This window comes from Phyllopteryx taeniolatus, chromosome 5 (genome assembly GCF_024500385.1).
Source record: "Phyllopteryx taeniolatus isolate TA_2022b chromosome 5, UOR_Ptae_1.2, whole genome shotgun sequence".
Lineage (NCBI taxonomy): Eukaryota > Metazoa > Chordata > Actinopteri > Syngnathiformes > Syngnathidae > Phyllopteryx > Phyllopteryx taeniolatus.
The window spans coordinates 28722430-28742658 of record NC_084506.1 but is presented as its reverse complement, the minus strand read 5'-3'; the positions used below and the strand labels follow the sequence as shown (position 1 = coordinate 28742658).

At 41.8% G+C, this 20229-nt stretch overlaps 2 long non-coding RNA genes across 3 annotated transcripts; one reads left to right on the top strand and one right to left on the bottom strand.

Moving 5' to 3' along the window:
- Positions 1-5096: 5096 nt before the first annotated feature.
- On the top strand, positions 5097-14572 carry LOC133478467 (uncharacterized). Of its 2 annotated transcripts, XR_009788693.1 has the most exons (4): positions 5097-5776; positions 6827-6908; positions 7830-8146; positions 14442-14572. It is a non-coding gene; the product is annotated as an uncharacterized LOC133478467 (long non-coding RNA). The 2 variants fall into 2 exon arrangements; XR_009788692.1 differs by lacking the exon at positions 7830-8146 and having other exon boundaries at positions 14442-14562.
- On the bottom strand, positions 10143-15135 carry LOC133478466 (uncharacterized). Its single transcript, XR_009788691.1, has 4 exons — positions 14732-15135; positions 12188-12270; positions 11839-11923; positions 10143-10690 (listed from the first exon to the last, which is right to left on the bottom strand). It is a non-coding gene; the product is annotated as an uncharacterized LOC133478466 (long non-coding RNA).
- Between the last annotated feature and the right edge of the window lie 5094 nt (positions 15136-20229).

The window sequence follows — 20229 nt, the reverse complement described above, 5'->3', positions numbered from 1 at the left end:
CCCTCGATGCCCCCCGACCCCTATCATCGTCTTCCTCATCATCACTGTTAATGGCAGTGTGGGCTGGCACCACGGTCCTCTCCTTTTTGACATAAATTAGACTTTTTTTTTTTTTTTTTTTCTCATGGGATTATAAAATAAGTATATATCTATAATTATTGGTACATACAGAATGCAAGGTATTAAAAATAATATAAAATGTGTCTAAATAAATTTTTATTGCTACATGTACAGTATGTATGTACAGGCTGCTTATAAACTGTGTACTGCCTCAGACAAATAAAACGTAGAACACATGCAAAAAGACCTAAAAGGGGGGGAAAGTTATCAGGTCTTTAAACAAACAAACACAAAAACAAACAAAATAATTATTTATTAAATTATTATTAATTATTATTAAAATTTAATTATTTATTCCTTTATTTGTACAGAAAAAAAAACAAGTAACAGACTTTACTGTATGTCTACACACCGACGTACAGTAAGTGAATCCAGTGAGGTCGTTGGGTCATGAAAAAAAATGAGCACCGAGCAACAACCTTTGGTGCTGTTTTGAGAACCAGACCAAAATTGTTGTGTGCACCCCTGACTATGACTTTATTTTATTTTAATATACAATGTTTAACTCCTCTTTACACTTGCATAACAGTAAGAATGTACTACAGTCGTACCTTGACTTACGAGTGCCCCAACGTATGAGCTTTTAGGGTTACAAAGACAAAGACAAAAGACAAAGACTACAAAGACAAGATATTTAATGTTCAAACTGGCAATCTTTATTGTTTTTAGCAAATAATCATTAACTTAGAATTGACTGTTGAACAGCTGTTGAACAGCTGAAGCTGTACATCGAGCAAGAATGTGAAAGAATTCCACCTACAAAGCTTCAACAATTAGTGTCCTCAGTTCCCAAACGTTTATTGAATGTTGTTAAAAGAAAAGGTGATGTAACACAGCGGTAAACATGACCCTGTCCCAGCTTTTTGGGAACGGTGTTGCAGCCATAAAATTCTAAGTTCATGATTATTTGCTCAAAACAATCAAGTTGATCAGTTTGAACATTAAATAGCTTGTCTTTGTAGTGTATTCAATTAAATATAGGTTGAACATGATTTGCAAATCATTGTATTCGGTTTTTATTTATGTTTAACACAACGTCCCGACGTCATTGGAATCGGGGTTGTACTTAATTTCACTATATCACCACGTAATGGTCTGGCATATTAGTTGCATCATTTTCAGTTTTTTTTGCAGGTCCATGTGAACAGGAATTATTTTGACAATGTTGTTGTGAGACTTTTCAAAAACCCAATATTAAAACTTTGTTTTCACCAGATTGTATCTTAAAACGGATGATGATTACTTCTGGAAGAAAAAGCTTTTCACAGCGGTTAAAGCAAGCAGAACATCCCAGTGTGAAAGTATTTCATTGACGAATATGTCCCTCTCATCCTCCCATTTATTGTATTCCAATAACTTATTTATCATCTGGGGAGGAGGCTGTTTCTTTGTGCTCTGAAAGAAACAAACTCTCCTTAATCAGCACCAGGCGCTGGTGTTTAACCATGTCAGAACACTTCCACTCCCTCACAGAGCTGCTGCACGCTCACTCTGGCCAGGCAGCAGAAGCCACCACATGTGGCCCTCAGGAAAGTGCGGGCCATTCATGAAAAAATATGGAACATTTTTCACACAAATAAATTGCATAACTTGCAGGGTGGAGTACTTCCCCCCTTTCTCAAGGGTCTCAAAATAGTGTTTTTTTGGTTTGTTTTTTGTTTCCCTGCATAACGTAAGGTGGAAAGCAAACAAGGTTGAGCTGCACGATGTGGGAACAGGCAGCCTTCTCTCTCCACAATTACATAGAGAGAAAAAAGGGGGGACACACAAGGCAAGAAGAGGACAAGCTGGTGTGTTGGAGGAGAAAATGCGAAATTAGTCAAAAGAAGGAGATTCATCGGACAAGAATGTTTCGACGTGTCCTGCCAACATTAAAACCATACGAGCAAGGTCATAGTAACAAGACAGAGCGAAGGTCTAATATATTGTTAATCACATTAGGGCCAAGAATGCACGCACACGGAAAACATTTCCCCAATCTCGATCCACATGAAAACACATTTGCAGGTTGTCAATCTGCAAAAAGTAAGCGAAGCCTCGTTCACTGTTTCCCGCGCTGTGTTGAAGATTCACATTCACACGGGCGGCTCCAATATGTTGCAAACCAGCACTTGTATGTCTGCAACTGCTCCAAATAAATGTGGCATAAACATGCCGGTATGCGTATCTGTATCTTTGCTTTTCTTCGCTCAATTATTATACACAGCAGAAATAATGTAGAGTGACATGTTTTACGAATGAAAGTTTAAAGGGGAGTTTGCAATTTTAAAAAAGACTCACTCTTTGGCATATTGTTCAAACATTCATTATGACTTGACAGTAGTGCAAGATAAATATGACCCCCACGGCCTCGCAAAAAAATAAAATAAAACTTCAAACCAAAAACATTTAGTGTTTTAGTAACACTTCATAATGTATTCATCTGTGATTTGTTGTTTTTCCTCTGGCGCAGTGGTCTCTTGTATATCAAATTAGAGGCACAAGACGGGGGCTAGAGACGGCTGATTTTTTTCCCCAAAGATCATATTTATCATGTACTACTGTCAAGTGATTTTTTTTTAAAGAGCAAACTTCCCTTTTAAGTGCAGCAGTTTTGTGTCTGTTTCTTCTTCTTATTTTTTTTTGTATCATTACTGTGATTTGTTTAAAATGCATACTTAAGCTTAGCGCCTCAGTATAACAAAATAATAATAAATCAAATGACCCCACATTTATCAAGTCCTAGTTCGTCACATCACCACTGACCACTGGAAAATGTCACATCCAATTCAATTGGCTTCATATTGAAATGGAAATATCCAAGTTATCTGCATCCATTTCATGACTTCACTTTGATGTAACCAAACATTGCTTTCGCCTTCTCTTAACGGCGTAATAGTCCACCGCCGTCATCTCCCGCCCAGATCCCTCCGAGTGCGTCCGGTGGCCGGCTCGCCTCGACATGCTTACAACATGACGGGACGAGGCCCAAACAACCGTGCACATCTGGCGTCTCAGCTAGCCACCAGCCACCGTGTTCTGTTCTCTTCCTCATCTCCTATGGTGTATATCACAAGTCAGTATAAATGTTCATTTCCATGTCAGCGTCACTGGGGCGCATTTTATAATACAGACCTTCTTTGTGGACAGAGGTCAACCAAAGTTTAGGCTTACCATGGGAAGTGTCCCGAGTGACTGTCACAGGTGCCAGGCCGCTGCCACAAACAAATATTCCACTGTTATCTAAGTGTGGTCAGGTGACACACTCGAAGATTGCCCTCTCAGCTCTGACGTCATCCCCTATCTTTCTGTCTGTGTGGGAACAAACTGAAATATCGACATGGAAATCAGCATGATGATCTTTGTCAACAAGTGCATGTGCATTCATGTCCCGTGATGGGCGGCACGCAGCTTGTCTTGACATTAAAGATCACATAGTTTCCACATTAATTAACCAGTAGAACGTAATGATTAAAATACTGATCACCCATCCATCCATCCTCAACATCGCTTATTCGGTTCAGGGTCGCGGGGCACTGGAGCCTATCCCAGCTGACGTCGGGCGAAAGGCGGACTACACCCTGAACTGGTTGCCAGTCATTCGCAGGGCACATAGAGACATGGACGACCATTCACTCTCACATTCACTCTCACATTCACACCGTCACCGAATGGGAACTGAACCCACGCTGCCTGCACCAAAGTCAGGCGAGTGTACCACTACACTATCAGTGACCATACAGAACATTAAAGTACTTATTTACCACCTATCCTGTTTAGTTTCCAGGGTGAATGAAGCCTATCCCAGTTGGCTTTGGGGCGAGAGGCGGGATACACCCTGGGCTAGTCGCCAGTCAATCGTCAAGTTTCACAATCAAGTGAGTCAGTAAGCTGCAGTATCATGAGTAGTTTTTCGCAGAGGACAAAGACTAAATGCGTGCGAGTATTGTTATATTGTCTGTCTACATGTGTTGCTGCACTGTTTATGTTCAAATATGAGTTGCTTAAAGGTTCATTACTACCGGCGCGTCAATGCTAGTTTCATTAGCTCGTTTTTGGCGTTTTGCATTGTGTGTTAGCATTAAACTAGCAGACCTTTGCAAGATAATGTGATTTGGATAAATACACAATGTGTAATTCTTTTTCCTTAATGTATAAACTTCAACTGGGAATGGCAATAAACAGCTTGAAGCGAGCACTTGGCCTCTTTTTAAAGAATTGTTCACGATCTGCTTGTTGTGAAGTTTGTGAAGGCTGTAAGGGTGGCAACTCAAGACAACAAAATTGGCCGAGCAGTAGCTAGAAAGACTTGTGATCTGGGTCTTTCATATGTCGAGGTACCCCTGCATTGTGAAAATGCCTCCTCTTTAATAAGATGATATGAATGTATTTGGTTTCATATTCACTCTTATACACCTAAATAATGTCTTTTGTCTGTAGTAAAGGAGCCACAAGGATCCCCTTCGCCTGTCTTCATCTTGCTCTGCTACTGAAGAGGGGCTGACAAGTTGTTCCTGGCTGTTGGAGGGTGAGCAAACCAAAGAGCTCTTGTTTGAGATTTAGGCCTGCTAGAAAGCACACTTTGATATGAAAAACTCTGCTGGGGGTGGGGAGGGACTTGGGACGGGAAGATGAAAAGGATGAAAACAAATTGAGACTGTCTGTTAAGCCATCTCTAGTCTGTAGGTATAACCACATAACGGACACACTAATATTTGTGCATCCCGAAAAAAAGAAAGCAGCTTTCTGGCTTGTTGTGTGCTAAAGCAGGATGGCCTTCCAACAGTGTGTCTGTAGCTATAAACAACATGCCTTTTTCTATTGGACTCGTGTGCAGAGCACACTGTGTGGCCCTTTAGGTCGCCAGCACTACTCCCCTGAGCGTAACCCTGGACCCCTGAAGCCCAGCCAAACACATGAAACACAAGCAGATCAGCTGCTGCACCCATGCACTGGCAACAGCACTCACGAGAGTGAGATCAGCACGAAATTTTTCACATTCATAGATACTTGTACTCCTGCACGTACCTGCATTTTGTCCTTTTAGGGTCATGATTCAACCGTTGTGGATGACAAAAAACAACAAATGTTGGAGTGATGAACCTTCAAAAAGGTTGCTGACCCCTGCATCAGAGTGTGAGCGGAATTTCCCCTTTAGTAATTTAGAAGTGTTTGAGTAAAAAACATTTAAAGTAACAAATAAACAGATGAAAACCTCACCTCATTGGTGGAGGTTATGTATACTTCAGAGTGAAAGAGAAGCGAATGTTGACAGCGGACCTGCAGGGGCCATAAACCATGTTTGACAAGCACATACTGTAATTCAGTTTGCATGTGTTGAGGAATGAAGGGCAGCCGTGTTCAGATGTGTGTGCGAGCACGAGTGACAAGCTGCTGCACGTCGGCCATCCGGCAACAACACGGAAGCCAAGTGTGAGGATGATTTACTTCTTCTTCCCTCTGCTCGCAAAGGCGCCTCTGCTATTATCCTGATTAGGAGCAGCCCTCGGGGCAGTTATTAGCGCATTTGTATTAATTTCTCTGGATCATCCCATTCTGACAGAGCAAGCCAAAGAAACTGCTCTCAAACCACTAGAAAATGCAATGCTCAGAAATGTGAATGCTGAGAGATGCAGAGTTGAAGAAGAAACCTACAGAAGACTAGTGAATAATAATGGTGAGTAATAGCATCACCGTTCTCATTTAGTGCTCAAACAAAATGCGTGATAATGCACTTACTATACTAATTAAGTAAAATACTACTACGCAATATATATATATATATATATATATATATATATATATAGAGAGAGAGAGAGAGAGAGAGAGAGAGAGAGAGCGAGAGCACTTTAGCACTTTGCAGCCCTTTACTTTTTCCACATCTTGCTGTTATAACCTTATTCAAAAATGATTCATTTTCCCCCCCTTAGAAATTCTACACACAACACCCCATAATGACAACATGATTTTTTTTCTCTTTTTTTTTTTTTTTTTTTTGCTTCGTTTGGTTTCTGACATGTATTGTCAACTGTGGACCTTATACAAACAGGTGTGTGCCTTTGCAATTCATGTCCAATTCATGCACCTGAGCTCATGATGTTTTGAGCTTCATGGAAAAGGCTCTCAATAGTTATGTACTTGGCATTTCTTAGGTTGTTTTTTTTGGGGGGAATAATTAAAAAAAAAAAAAAAAGAAATTCATATTGTCATTATGTTGTGTGTAAAATTTTGAGAGGGAAAATATATCTATTTGGGAATAATGCTGTAACACAAAAAATGTGAAAAAGGTGAAGCTGTGAAAACGTTCTGGATTCACTGTATAAAGATAGTTTTCGATCACATGAGCAGTATGCGTTTGTCTGCCATGTTGAGATCAAAGGATTCTCTATTCAAACACACAGTAAGCACTGGAACATAATGCGTCAAGCTGCAGCACGGCGGTGCGTGAAAACTTTCTATAATACAGTGGTGCCTTGAGATTTTAATACGTTCCGTGGCTACGCTCAGATCATCTTTCCTCAAAGGAAATGAATGGAAATTCCATGAATCTGTTCCAGCCCCCCCCCACCCCCCAAATAAACAACAGAAATTGGTGTAGTGTATTTAAAAAAAAAAAAAATAAATAGCACTCTATAATACTGTACATTATAAAAACATATCGTAGTAACGTAATTTATTAGAATGTAAATAATGAAACAGTTTATGCATCATCATTAATACATTGCAGCTCCTTCTGGTGTGCACAAGTTGGCAAACAGGGACATAATGCTGTCATGCAGACACAAACGAAGAAGGTTTTCACAACTACTGTAAGTTACTCAGTAATTGCAGTCACATTAGTCATTTTACTCGAGGATAAAGAATATATGCCTGTGAGTAATTGTATTGTCTGTCTACATGTGTTGCTGCACAGTTTGTGTTCAAATATCCGTTGCCTAAATGTTATAACACCGTCACATAGATGCTATTCGCAGCCCGTCATTATTTGTTAGCATTAAGCTAAGCAGACTTGCCAAAGGCTGGTTTAAATACACAATGTGTAATTCTCTTTGTTGACTTCAACTTGGCGGCACGGTGGACGACTGGTTAGAGCGTCAGCCTCACAGTTCTGTGGGCCCGGGTTCAATCCCCGGCCCCGCCTGTGTGGAGTTTGCATGTTCTCCCCGAGCCTGTGTGGGTTTTCTCCGGGCACTCTGGTTTCCTCCCACATCCCAAAAACATGCATTAATTGGTGACTCTAAATTGCCCGTAGGTGTGACTGTGAGTGCGAATGGTTGTTTGTTTGTATGTGCCCTGGGATTGCCTGGCAACCAGTCCAGGGTGTACCCCGCCTCCTGCCCGATGACAGCTGGGATAGGCTCCAGCACGCCAGCGACCCTAGTGAGGAGAAGCGGCTCAGAAAATGGATGGATGGATGGACATCAACTTGAAGCTTGAGGACTCTTTTTTTAAAGTATTGTATAATATCTACCAAGTTGCAGTCACAGCCGACATACAGCGCTTCAGTTTTCAAATTTTTGCTTGCAAGTCAAAGCAAAGAATCTGGCATTAGGGGGCATATTTGCATGGTGTCTGGAGATTGCGCTGATATGCTGTAATTATAGCCCACTATTCCTTTCTATTCTTTGTCATTTTTCAGCATTTTAACACTATATCTGTGGGAAATAGCTATACTTACTATCTCTTCATTCGCATCCTGATAGCTCATGTGTATTCTCCATTGATGTTAGACATTGCTGTGCTCCATGAAGCCTTCTGCAGTATGACTGTGTTTCGAGTGACCCCGCCACCGCTACCTGGGGGCTCCTCCCTACTATTTGCAATAGGCAGCCGTGTTAATGGCTGTAAGAACACGAGCGGCTGCAAGAACACGAACAGCTCTGACACGCCGCCCCAGTCACTTGGACCTGCCGCCACAGGGCAGGAGGAAGGCTGCTAACATGAATCTGCCTGGGAATCTCTGAGCTGCAAGTCAGCGAGCTGACAGGAGAGCAGCAGAGATAAGAAAGGGAGCCGGTTCACCTCAGCTCAACGTCAGAGACGATAGGTATTTGATCTCTGGGATATATAGAATGCCTGCAGGGGGGAACACAAAGATCCATGTAATGATGGAGGGATGCATTGTTGAGAAACATGAAACATCAGTTGAAATACAGTGGAATTCCCTAAAAGTGGTACCATTTAGAGTTAAACCACATTTTCTGGAATCATATGTCTCAAGGGGGCGGCAGGGTGGACGACTGGTTGGCACATCTATCTCACTATCTATCTTGTTTGTTTATATGTGCCCTGCGATTGGCTGGCGACCATTTCAGGGTGTACCCCACCTCTCGCCCAAAGATAGCTAGGACAGGGTCCAGCACACCCGCGACCTGAGTGAGGATAAGCGGTACGTAAAATGAATGAATGAAGGAATATGTCTCAAAAGTAAAAAAAAACAAAACAAAAAAAACCTGGAATTCAAACTATCATCAGCAACTCACATTAGACTTCAGATCCATCTGAAGGGCAAACTTAACAGGTGTTATGTGATGCCACGACAGAGGAGCACCAGTGATGGTGTCATGATAATCATGCATCCATTTTCTGTATTCTATACCAGTTGATTTTGGACCGGTCGCCATCCTAACACAGGACACATATAGACAAACAAACATTCACACTCTTTAATTGCAATATTTGAACACAAACAGTGGTGCAACACATGTAGAAAAACAATATAAGAACACTCACAGGCATATACTGCAGTCTATATCCTTTGTGAAAAACAACTACTATTACTAATATTACTGCAACTTGCTTGTGAAACTCTTTGCGTGTGGGTGTGTATTCTACTGCCCCCAGGTGGCCATGGTGCACACATCAGAAAGATCAGCACAATGTCCATTGAATTGAAACATAGACTATTTAATTCTTTATATTACATTTCAGTATGTCCACTGTATGCTTTTCATGCCGCCCTATGGGGACACAAGCCAGTGCAAACTGTAGGCCTGTCCCAAGCCCAGATAAATGCAGAGGGTTGCGTCAGAAAGGGCTTCAAACTTTGCCAAACAAATATGAGCTTTCATCCAAAGAATTCCATACCGGCCCAGGTTAACAACGTCCACCACCGGCACCGTTAACCTACAGGGCGCTGATGGAACGTCAGTTACTTTGGGAGATAAGCTTCCATGGAAAAGGATGACGCGCTGTGGCAACCCCGAACGGGACAAGCCGAAAGGAAAAGAGATCACTGGGATAATTGTTTTGAACAACTTGGAAGTGAACCTAGCTACTGCGACTTCAAGGCTTTCACTGTACCTCCCTTCTGTCCAACATCTTTTCATGCACTCTCCTCTCTCTCCATCCTCTAGTAGAGGTGCTGACAGACATTAACGTTCACAGTTTCACTGTTCGGGCTTTAACAGGAGCCAGATGAAAGACAGCAGCAGATTAAGATGTTCAGTATGGTATGGCACAGGAGAAGTGAGGGAACACAGCGGGTACGGAGGCAAACAAAAACCAAAGGAATGTGAAACGCAGGGATCGTGTTGCACAGCCCTCCAGGAATAAGAGGTGTTATTAGGAGGGGCTGCTCTTCATGACCGGGGAGCCCTCAAGGGACACTTATGTTCTCAACGGCCCCCACGCCTGGGGAACTAAACACGTCTCCCGTGGATGCTTTAAAGGCCAAGTTCCTCCCAGTCAGAGTTGAATAGGTTTTCAGAAGCTGCTAACAGAATATGTAACACCTTGCAATCGTTTTTTTTAACGAACTGTCAATGGTGATGGTGTCTTCTACTGCAGCGTGCAAATATAAAGTTTACTGCAGAGCATGACATTGATTTATGACACGCATATTGCGTTAGCATCATAAATGCTTCTCTTGAAATCCAAGACCATGTCCCGGCTAAAGGAAACTGAAAACACAAGCGTGAGCTAGTGTACATGTTCGTGCGTCTCACTAGTTTCATAGCCAAGCGCAAACAATCAATGCAGATCATTTGTCTTTATTATTTAGTGCATGCAACATGTGAAATAATGATCCAATACAAGCGCTGTATCATGAATTGTGCTTTTATCAAGTAGATAAAAATAATAAAGAATAAATTACATAGATCAATCAAAAGCATAAATAGAACATAACACACTGAAATGAAACAGAACAAAATACAGTTCAGTGAGAGAGATATTAAGTATAGGTTTAGAAAATTTATATATATATATATATATATACTGCGATTGGCTGGCAACCAGTTCAGGGTGTACCCCGCCTCCTGCCCGATGACAGCTGGGATAGGCTCCAGCACGCCCGCGACCCTAGTGAGGAGAAGCGGCTCAGAAAATGGATGGATATATATATATATATATAATATATATCCCTATCTTTAAGTACCCTATAATTCTTACAAGACATGAACATGAGAAGAAAGTGTATTGCATGGAGTTTTATTTAAAATTCAATATGGGCGCCAGCATTAGCCACCAGTTTCTCAAGCCGCCTGGGAACCGCATTAACTGATTTCACAAGGTAGGAACTCTTCATAACTTCTCGTATTCGCCCTTCAAGTTCTTCCAAAGTCGGTGGGTTGGTAGAATTGACTTGCTCCTTCAATCATGGGACACACACACAAAAATTGAGAAAAATATTACAACATATGAATACATTTAAATTTATAAGTATTTTAAAATAGGGAGTTACTTTTCAATCACCCTGTATATATGTACATATAATCAACACGGTTATTATTGTGGTTGTAGTTTACAGTGATGAAAAAGTCACTGAATGAATGAATTAATGAATGTTGTAGTAAATCATTGTATTTATTAAAATGTAATTGTAATTTACATGTATATTTATCTTTCTTTCCCCCTCTTTTTATTTCTGAATATAATAAGCTTGTTTTGGGACAAAGTAAAGTGGAATGATTATTTGAGAAACAGCAGACTCGCCGACAGTAAAAGCAGTTGCAAGCCTGCCCGCAGATGAATCACACAGGTGCAGCTCCAAAACAGTCCAAAACACAACTGTTAATGGCTCGACACTCCCAATTCAAATTACAACAAAATGAATGAACATGTAGAACAACAGGTCACCGTTTACTGCTTTTGCTGCTCTTTTTTAACACCCGCCCATCCACTTAATGCTGGCATGTTTCCCCTTCCGATTTTTCTTCCAGAAACTATATAGTAATTGCAATAATCCATCCATTTTCTATAGTGCTTGTCCTCATTAGGGTCGTGGGGGAACTGCTGACTTTGGGCGAGAGGCGGGGTACATCCTGGACTGGTGGCAGCCAATCGCGAGGCAAATATAGCCCCTCCCACAAAACAAACAAACAAAATTTTAGTCTTCAATGAACCTGAAAGAACATAACAACTCCTCATAGAAGGCCAGAGGAGAAATATGAACCCAGAACCTCTGAATTGCGAGGTAGATGTGCTGCCCACATGCAATAATCCTGATTGTTTTTAAAACATCATGATGGAAATACATTTTTAGAATATTTGAGGCAGCAAGTCACATCATGTGTTTTCCATAGCTGCTTGTTGCTTGTCAGAATTTATACGGCTCAATTACTTATGCACCATAGGCCAATGAAAATAATAGCATAACTGACATTTTAACGTCATACACACACACACACACACACACACACGCACACACACACAAACACGCGCGCGCAAACACACATACCAAATTATGTATAGACAAATTCAAATTGTTTTACTCTGTATTGATTATAAAATGCATACGTTGGATCGAAAAACAGCACCATCTGGTGGAGCATGCACCGTCATGTCCCTGGAGCAGAGTTGTCACTGGACAGCTTTTCTCTTTCTGCCGAGAGGACAAAACATCTCAACTATGATGCCCATTGCGACACATTATGTATGTATTAATGTCAGTGCTAGACACAGCAACCGTGTGTGTGTGTGCGTGTGTGTGTGAGCACATGGGCATCACATGTATTCCAGATCTCACGCTGGCACACAAACACACACACACACACACACACACACCTACACACACGCACACACACTCAGCAGGTATGTCGGCGTGGAGACAGGCCGTGGTGCGTGGCCGTGGAATGTGTAATCTGACCTCTGCAGCCTCCTCACTCATCTTCCACCTTCTCTGAGATGCTGCTTTCGCCAACAAGTCATGTCTGCTCCCCTCTCACAACACTGCATGAGCATCAAGAGAACAACTAGGTGATGAAGTACAGTAGAGAAATTCAAAATGCAAAACAAATGAAAATAGGCCGACAGTGTGGTACCTCAACTTACTATTCACCAGACTTTTGAGTTTTTCAAGACATGAGCTGCTTAAAAAAAATTAAATAAAATAAAAAGGCCAAGGGCTTGCTTTAAGCTGTTTATTGCCACTCCCACATAAAGTTGGCAAGAAAACATAAAAACAAAGAGAATTACATGTGTATTAAACCAAACCACATTAACTAGTCTGCTAGCTTAATGCCAACACACAATGCAACATGCCATAGATGGGCTAATGAGACTAGCACTTGTTTTGCAGTAATTATAAATCTTTAGACAACTTACCGTATATTTCAACAAAGGTGGTAGCAAGAGAGAGATAGAGGTAATAGATATAGCTAATAACAGAGAGTACAATACTCACAGGCATACACTGTCTGCTTAATAATTTGAGATCCATCCATCCATCCATTTTCTGAGCCGCTTCTCCTCACTAGGGTCGCGGGCGTGCTGGAGCCTATCCCAGCTGTCATCGGGCAGGAGGCGGGGTACACCCTGAACTGGTTGCCAGCCAATCGCAGGGCACATAGGAACAAACAACCATTCGCACTCACATTCACACTTACGGGCAATTTAGAGTCTTCAATCAACCTACCACGCATGTTTTTGGGATGTGGGAGGAAACCGGAGTGCCCGGAGAAAACCCACGCAGGCACGGGGAGAACACGCAAACTCCACACAGGCGGGCCTGGGATTGAACCTCGGTCCTCAGAACTGTTAGGCAGACGGTCTAACCAGTAGTCCACCGTGCCGCCAAAGCAGCACAATTCCCATTAAATTATCATGATACACAAACTGTTTAATTGTTTACATTCTAATTAATTATGTTAATACAGTATGTTTTTATTAAGTGAAATACTGTAGAGTGGTATTTATCTTATTTAAAATCATATTACAAAAAAATGTTGGTATTTTTTCGGCACTTTTTTTGTGTGTTTGTTTGTTTTAAGCCTGTCCTGTTCAGCTGCTAGGTCAAGCAGAATGGAGGATGGAGAACAATTTTACTATGCAACAGCGGAGCTTTTTTATACTGCCGCTGTGGTTCTTTGTCTTATGATGGATATTTGTTAAAAGTTTCAGTTAGACAGAACACGGTTTTAAAGGGCATTTCCATTCATGTCAATGGGGAAAGATGACTTGAGATACAAGTGTTTTGAGTTACAAGCGTGGTCATGAAATGAACTTGTAAGTCAAGGCTCTACTGACAATTAGTACAGAAAGTAGTAAGATAAAAACATAAAAGCTACAAAAATAACGTTACAGTGGAATCTCTAAAATGGAATTTACCATGGTCATCAACATTTTCATAAAAAAATATTGCACCCAAATGAATGACATCGCTCGAGACTTCAGCTCAGTGAGGATCTCAAGCAGGGTTTTTGCTGGGGTTATGCAAATACACAATGTATTTTACATTTCTCACTTGGCTCTTGACATATTAATATGCACATGTTCATCAACATACACTGTCCCTAATTTTAATAACATTTAAAAACAAATGTAAAAGGAATCGAATGGAACTGATAGTCCAGGCTGCTGATTACATTCATTTCATCCACCCATTGTCTTCCGCTTCTCCGGGGTCGGGTCGCAATAACGCGAAAATGTACACTAGGTTGATGATAACAAAAGAAGAAGAACAGCACGTAAACGTCAGCCAGGTGTTTTTAGTGTTAATGTGAAAAGGCTTACCAAGCACCTTTGTCCCAACATTCATCAACCATCATCACACCCAGAGGGTGAGAGGTTTTACTTCTATTTACACTCTTTATGACGGTTAAGAATGCAACAATTTTGCTAAAAAAAATAATAAAAAAAAGCCTGTCCAATCAATAAAGTTGTGGCGGCAGCATGACTGAAAAAAATATTTGATTTTGATGTATAAAATATGAAAAAAAAATATATATAATTGTCTTATTAGACCTCGAGCAGTGTGCAGAAGTTTGGAAATGAATGTTTTTTAAGTCTGAAAACAGAGGAAATGTTTCAGTCCAATAACAACTAAAAAGTACATCAGTTGACTTCACCCAAAATAAAAAAAAGACAAAAAAACAAATATTTATTTAATTTTTTTCTTACAGGGGACTGGATTTTTGGTGGCATGTGTCATGAGTTTAACGCCGATGGCAACACGACAGGAACTTACTTACTGCAACCAACGGATGGTTAAAATTAGACAAACAGGTTAATTAAAGAGCTGACGCAGTCTTCATAAGCAAACAGCAGCCTTATATGTTGCTTTTATGGTGAATAAAGGGGATTTTTCCACTCTAAATTCTGAACTCCTCTCTGTGCTTGTACACAGCAAGTTGACATAATGCTGCAGGATGTAAACACATTTTGAAGGGAAGTAAGACAGCAAATAACTCACGAGTCGAGGCGAAAGAGAAGCGGCAACGTGGACATGTCGAGGAGAAGGAGGAGGAGGGAAGGCCACATGAACAGCACCCAATCAGCCCGCCTGCACTCAACCGCTGGCGCTGCACGCCAAACCTCAGACTGGAAGCTTGGAAGGCAACGCAGTGTGACTGCATTTCCTGAATCCACCCCATTTAAACTCACAATATGGAACGTATTAGCGGGGGAAAAAGAGAAAGAGAGGACGAGGAGGAGGAGGCGGAGGGGGCAGAGATTTTAGATCTTCTCTTTGACAGTTTCTCGGAAAGGAGCTCGACATCCTTTCATATGCAGACCTCTGAACACGACAGAACATATTTCACCACGGCAGAGGTGGCCAGTGTACTCATACACTGTACTTACTATAATACCTGTGTAAAGAATAACTCCTTGACTTAAAAGTTAAAAACACTGATATGTACCCAATGATAAAAGTGAAAAATAAAAAAGATTTTTCACTGTCAGTTTATACTATACCCATTTTGCTCAGTTGGCAGAACGGGAAAAAAACTGCACAAAAGTACTTTCTCTCTTTTATCAACTTGCATAGTTCTCATACTGAGAAGAAAATCAATCATGATATCAACCACGGATGACTATATTTCTCTGTCTATTTTTGTCATTTTAAAGGTGTGCCAATATCCGAGGAATTTGTAAAAAAACAAGCCTATTTTAACAAACATACAGATATTTGTTTTTAAATGAAGGGTCGAAAAAGAAAAAGTAATCGGAAAAATAAATATTCAAGTCCAGTTCAGATACCTGAAAGTTAAAGGGGAGTTTGCTATTGAAATAAAAGAAACTTTTTTTTCATATTTGTTTAAACTGTCAGTACGCCCTGACAGTATACATGAGGAAAAAGACCTTCATCGGAATTCTCCTCATGATCACATTTAACAATTTGATAGTGTGAATATTAGGCTGTTCAAAATTTTGGGATTTCACAAACACTGAGCCGGTGCATATAGGCAGGAGACTCATTAACCAATCTCGGCACGCAAGGGGACGATGTGTAATCGCAGCAATCTGTGCGTGACTGGAGCATTGTCACTGCTCTTGGTCGGCGTGGCAACAGACAATGAATGAGCCTGTGGTCTGAAAACGCATTTCTCAAATTCTCGCATAGGCTACTGCTGTGGAGGCGCCAAATGCTGGGCTAAGTTTGAAGGAGTCACCTCACTGATGATCAGACACGTGGTACGGTATTTTGACAGGAAGTGACGTGACAATATGCAAATGATCAACACCGTTTTACTTATTTTTATTTTGTTTTGATTCTCTTTTGTCTCACTGTTAGTGGTTGACATAAGTCAATTTGGACTTTTTAATTACATATAACAATTGGCACAAAGATTGGCACAAAGAGACTGCAGGGACCTGTGCCAGGGCACAACTTAGACAGAATGAGTGTGAGTACATGGCAGCATTCATATGCTATTGCCTCACAATTTAGCGGGGTCTGGAAGGGGTTTGATTATAGCCTGTACAGAAGCTCTATTAAAGGCTCCGATAAATTACAGGGCCTTTTTGACACACTATCACACGTAAACACACACACACACACACACACGCACACGCATATACACACCTCTCATCAGTGAAACTCCTTTGTGCACGCAGGCAGGAAAAAAAAGATGGCAAATCTTTTACAAGTTAACATAATGAAATGAGTTTCTGCTATCGTGTAATTAAAAGCAAATTGAATTGTGAGGACTGAGCGTTGTCGACGAAATGGAGACAGACGCCTGCATTGTAGGACACTGAGAGTGTGAGTATGTGCGACTTCTCTTGGAGAAAGGCAACAACGTGATTTAGGAGGAGCAGAATGTCGATTTTTTTTTTGGTGTGTGTGTGTGTGTTTGAAACAAATCAGCCACATTTTAAAAGCATACCTCAACATCACAAAGGGGCTCGTTGTGCTTGCATGATGTGATTTAAACAAGGTGATACGCTGTCGATAAATGCCATCAGAGCTTTGCCAAGTGTGAGCGTATGTGGGTGTGTGTGCGTGTGCATGCGCTCACACTGTGGCATTCTTTTAACCTCTGTGGAAACTCACTAAAATAAATCCTTTTCGTACGTCAGAGAGGCCCCTGTTGCACCCTGTAATTACCCGAGGGCGGGAAGGGGAGCCGGAGGGAGGGAAGGAGAAGATGTGCAGAGGAGCATCACCACTGGTTTACTTTTGGGCTTCTGACAAAGCGGCAATATGCTCAAGTCGTGTGTTGAAGGTTCGCTTGGTGGCCTGACAAAACAGCGGCTTGTTACTAAAAAGGACATTTTGGAAGACAAAGTGTGTCAACTAAATTGGCGCAGCACGGTGGTCCTGTGGTTAGCACGTCTGCTTCACAGTTGCAAGATTTGGGGGTTCAAAGCATAGCTCCAACCTTCCTGTGGGGAGTTTGCATGTTCTCCCTGTGCTTGCGTTTTTTTTTGGGGGTACTACTAATCTAGCTTTATCTCACATTCCAAAAACATGCATGTTATCTTCACTGTAGACTAAATTGTCCATAGGTGTAAATGTGAGTGGTTGCGTGTCAAAGCCGTAGAAAACTGTCTGGACCTTCTTTGAACTCACTGCACTGCTCTGTCATTGGTTAAATCCACGTCACATGGTTTATGGACGCCATGTTGTCAACCAGAGTCTCCAAACCCGGTAAGACAATCCATCGCACATACAACGACTACGATGAACTAGTAGAACGACTGGGTCTCACTAGTAAGGTTGCCGGATATCCAGCAACTGAATGGAGTTGCACAAGTGTGCACACCCTCTTATAAATGGGGAGTTGGGTAGGTTCAGAATTAACCAATTACATTAAAACTCATGTTACATGGAGGTCAGCTAGCATACCCCTGTCACCAAATAAAGTTTTGATGTTCTTGTTGGCTGTTCCTGACATATTTTCAGTCACATCTTACAGCACAAGTACTAGTAGCTTTGTCCAACTTCGGCATAATAGTAGGACAACTACTACGTTACTAGTGAGGCACGACTGTGGACTAGTTGACATCTGCGTGCTACAAATATTAACAATGAAGTGCTAGAAGTTAACTAGTAGAATGTAGTCATTCATTGTGTGTAATAGGTTTACAGTGTCACTGGTTACGTTACTAGTAGTACACAGCGGTCAACCGGAACACGAACGCGAACCAAGTTGACCGTTCCAAAGTGTACTGAGCTGGAGTGCTCAGAGGAAACATGGCTATAAAGTCAATTGTTTAGTTCAGTCAGGCAGATGTGGAGCGGCTCACTGCCACTCCATTGATGAACTCGTCGTGCTGCACATCTGGCCCCAGTAAAAAAAAAACAAAAAAAAACGCACACAGTGAGTTAATAGCACCTTTGGAGACGAGGAGAGATTACACGGAGTGGCTGGAACAACTTCCTGCTCTTTTCCTTGTCATGAACGCCATCCCGCAAAGCGTCTTCTTCTCACCCCTGCACAGGGTGTTAATTACGGCTCCTCGCAGCTGCCGTGCTCGCCACTTACAGAGCGTGCTGACACATGCCGAGGCGCACTGGGGATCCACGCGGGGATTATGGGAAGGCACGGCGGCACCATTTTGGCTCACTGAAATGCGTCGACTTTAGTGTTGCGAATTGGCACTAGTGTGACTGATTGTCCAATGCTGTGGCTGGTGGGAAGCCGTTTGAGCATTTATTCGATATCCTTGATGTCCAACATACGAGCCATGCACTAATATTCTCATTCTCCTCACTAGTAAAACTTACTAGTAACGTGTTTTCCACTACTGTGTGACATTTCTGCACACTAGTAGGACAACTTTGGCAAACTCGTATGACAACTACATATTCCTAGTGAGGCTTGCCATCTTGGGATTTGAAGCTGCTCGGTTCTCATCACACCTAAACAGCAGTGGTGGGAAGAAACAAAGCATAAATGCTTTGTTACTGTACTTAGGTTGATTTTTAGGTATCCAAACTTAACTTGAGTATTTTTCTTGACACTTTTCCCCCCCGACCGGATGTAAAAAAGTGATAGCGATGTAAAGTCACCTGCGGTTGAGATCTTGGTCGTAATTAAAAATCTTGGGGATTTCGTATCGTGTCCTTTGTCTTAAAAAGCATTTGATAGAAAACTTAGTAAAAAATATACGGCTGTACAGTACTGTATTATATTCAAATATAAAAGTTATTCTCATTATTTTGGTCAAAAGCATCTTCGTCTACCTGGCTCCCTCCTCTACTTGTTTAAGAGTCCCTGTTTGTCAGGCCCAGAGATGGCCAAGAGTTGTCGAGCGGTCCCAATTTTTTCATCTTCAGACATCTTCATCCATGAAGTGTGGATGTAAACGGCGATGGCAAATATATGACTCACTTTTTGCTGAACAATAATGTGACAATTCTGTCTTGGCCAATCAGCAGACTGCGCGGTGCCTTAGCTCCACCCTTTAGGTACTCAATCTCTTCTTTTGTCAAAAGAATTTCCTTTGTTTTTCCACTGTACCGAACTTTTGGATCATTGTGAACCAGCCTGTTTGTTGATTGCTTCGATACATTTAGCGACTTGAGAGCAAGAAGTGAACAGAGCTCAGTGCTTTGTTGGAGGGTTCTCAGCGTCGGGAAAGGCTCCAGTCGAAGGAATGTACTGACGCTTTGGCAGCACACAATCCCTAATAACAGGCTTTGGAAACTCTGAGCTTTAAAAAGCTGTAGTGCACACACCCAGACACACGCATGGGCCCTGAATCTCAAACATACAGAACATGCAGCAAAATGCTGCATTTTGGGGCTACAACATACAGATGACCTGAGTTTATGTTTGGAATAACCTACAGCTTCAACTTTCATCAAATAGTGGAAAATTGTGACTTTTTTGGGGGAGGTGGGTGACTTCTGCAGGAAATGATTGAGGCGTGCTAATCAATACCATCCCCAAAGCAGCTTACATGGATTTTTTCCCCCTTTTCTGCGCTCCACAGTGTGGCGCTCCATCCACAAACAAGATGTACACACTACATATGAACTGTCACTTGGCTCCCAGCCAGCCCACCCCATATCTAATTAAAGCCCCTCTTCTATCCTCTGTAGTGGCTTGTGTAATGTGCCCACTAGGAGCCTTAGCTCCTCGCCCACCCTCGTATACTGTATATAATTGTCTGCTAGTTCCTCTCCAGTGGTAATGTGGACCCTTTTTCCCATAACAGAGACACAAAGGAGCAGGATAATGGCCCCCAGTTGGAGAGAAGTGAGCAGAGGAAGAGTGGAGCCACTCCTCTCCCCAGCGGCTCCAGACAGGCAACGAGGCCTGGAGGAAGCTGTCTGAGCCGCATCGCTCAGCAGCACATTCAATTGGAAAATTGTATTATCAAGTTTAAAGCCGCTCCTCATTGTAACAACCATTTTAAAATGCTCTCCCCGAGGTTAGCGGACGTGGATGCTCGTCTATTAAAAGCGGCTCGGTTGTGTGCTCACGAAAGCTGAATGAGAGGAGCTGAATGACTCCT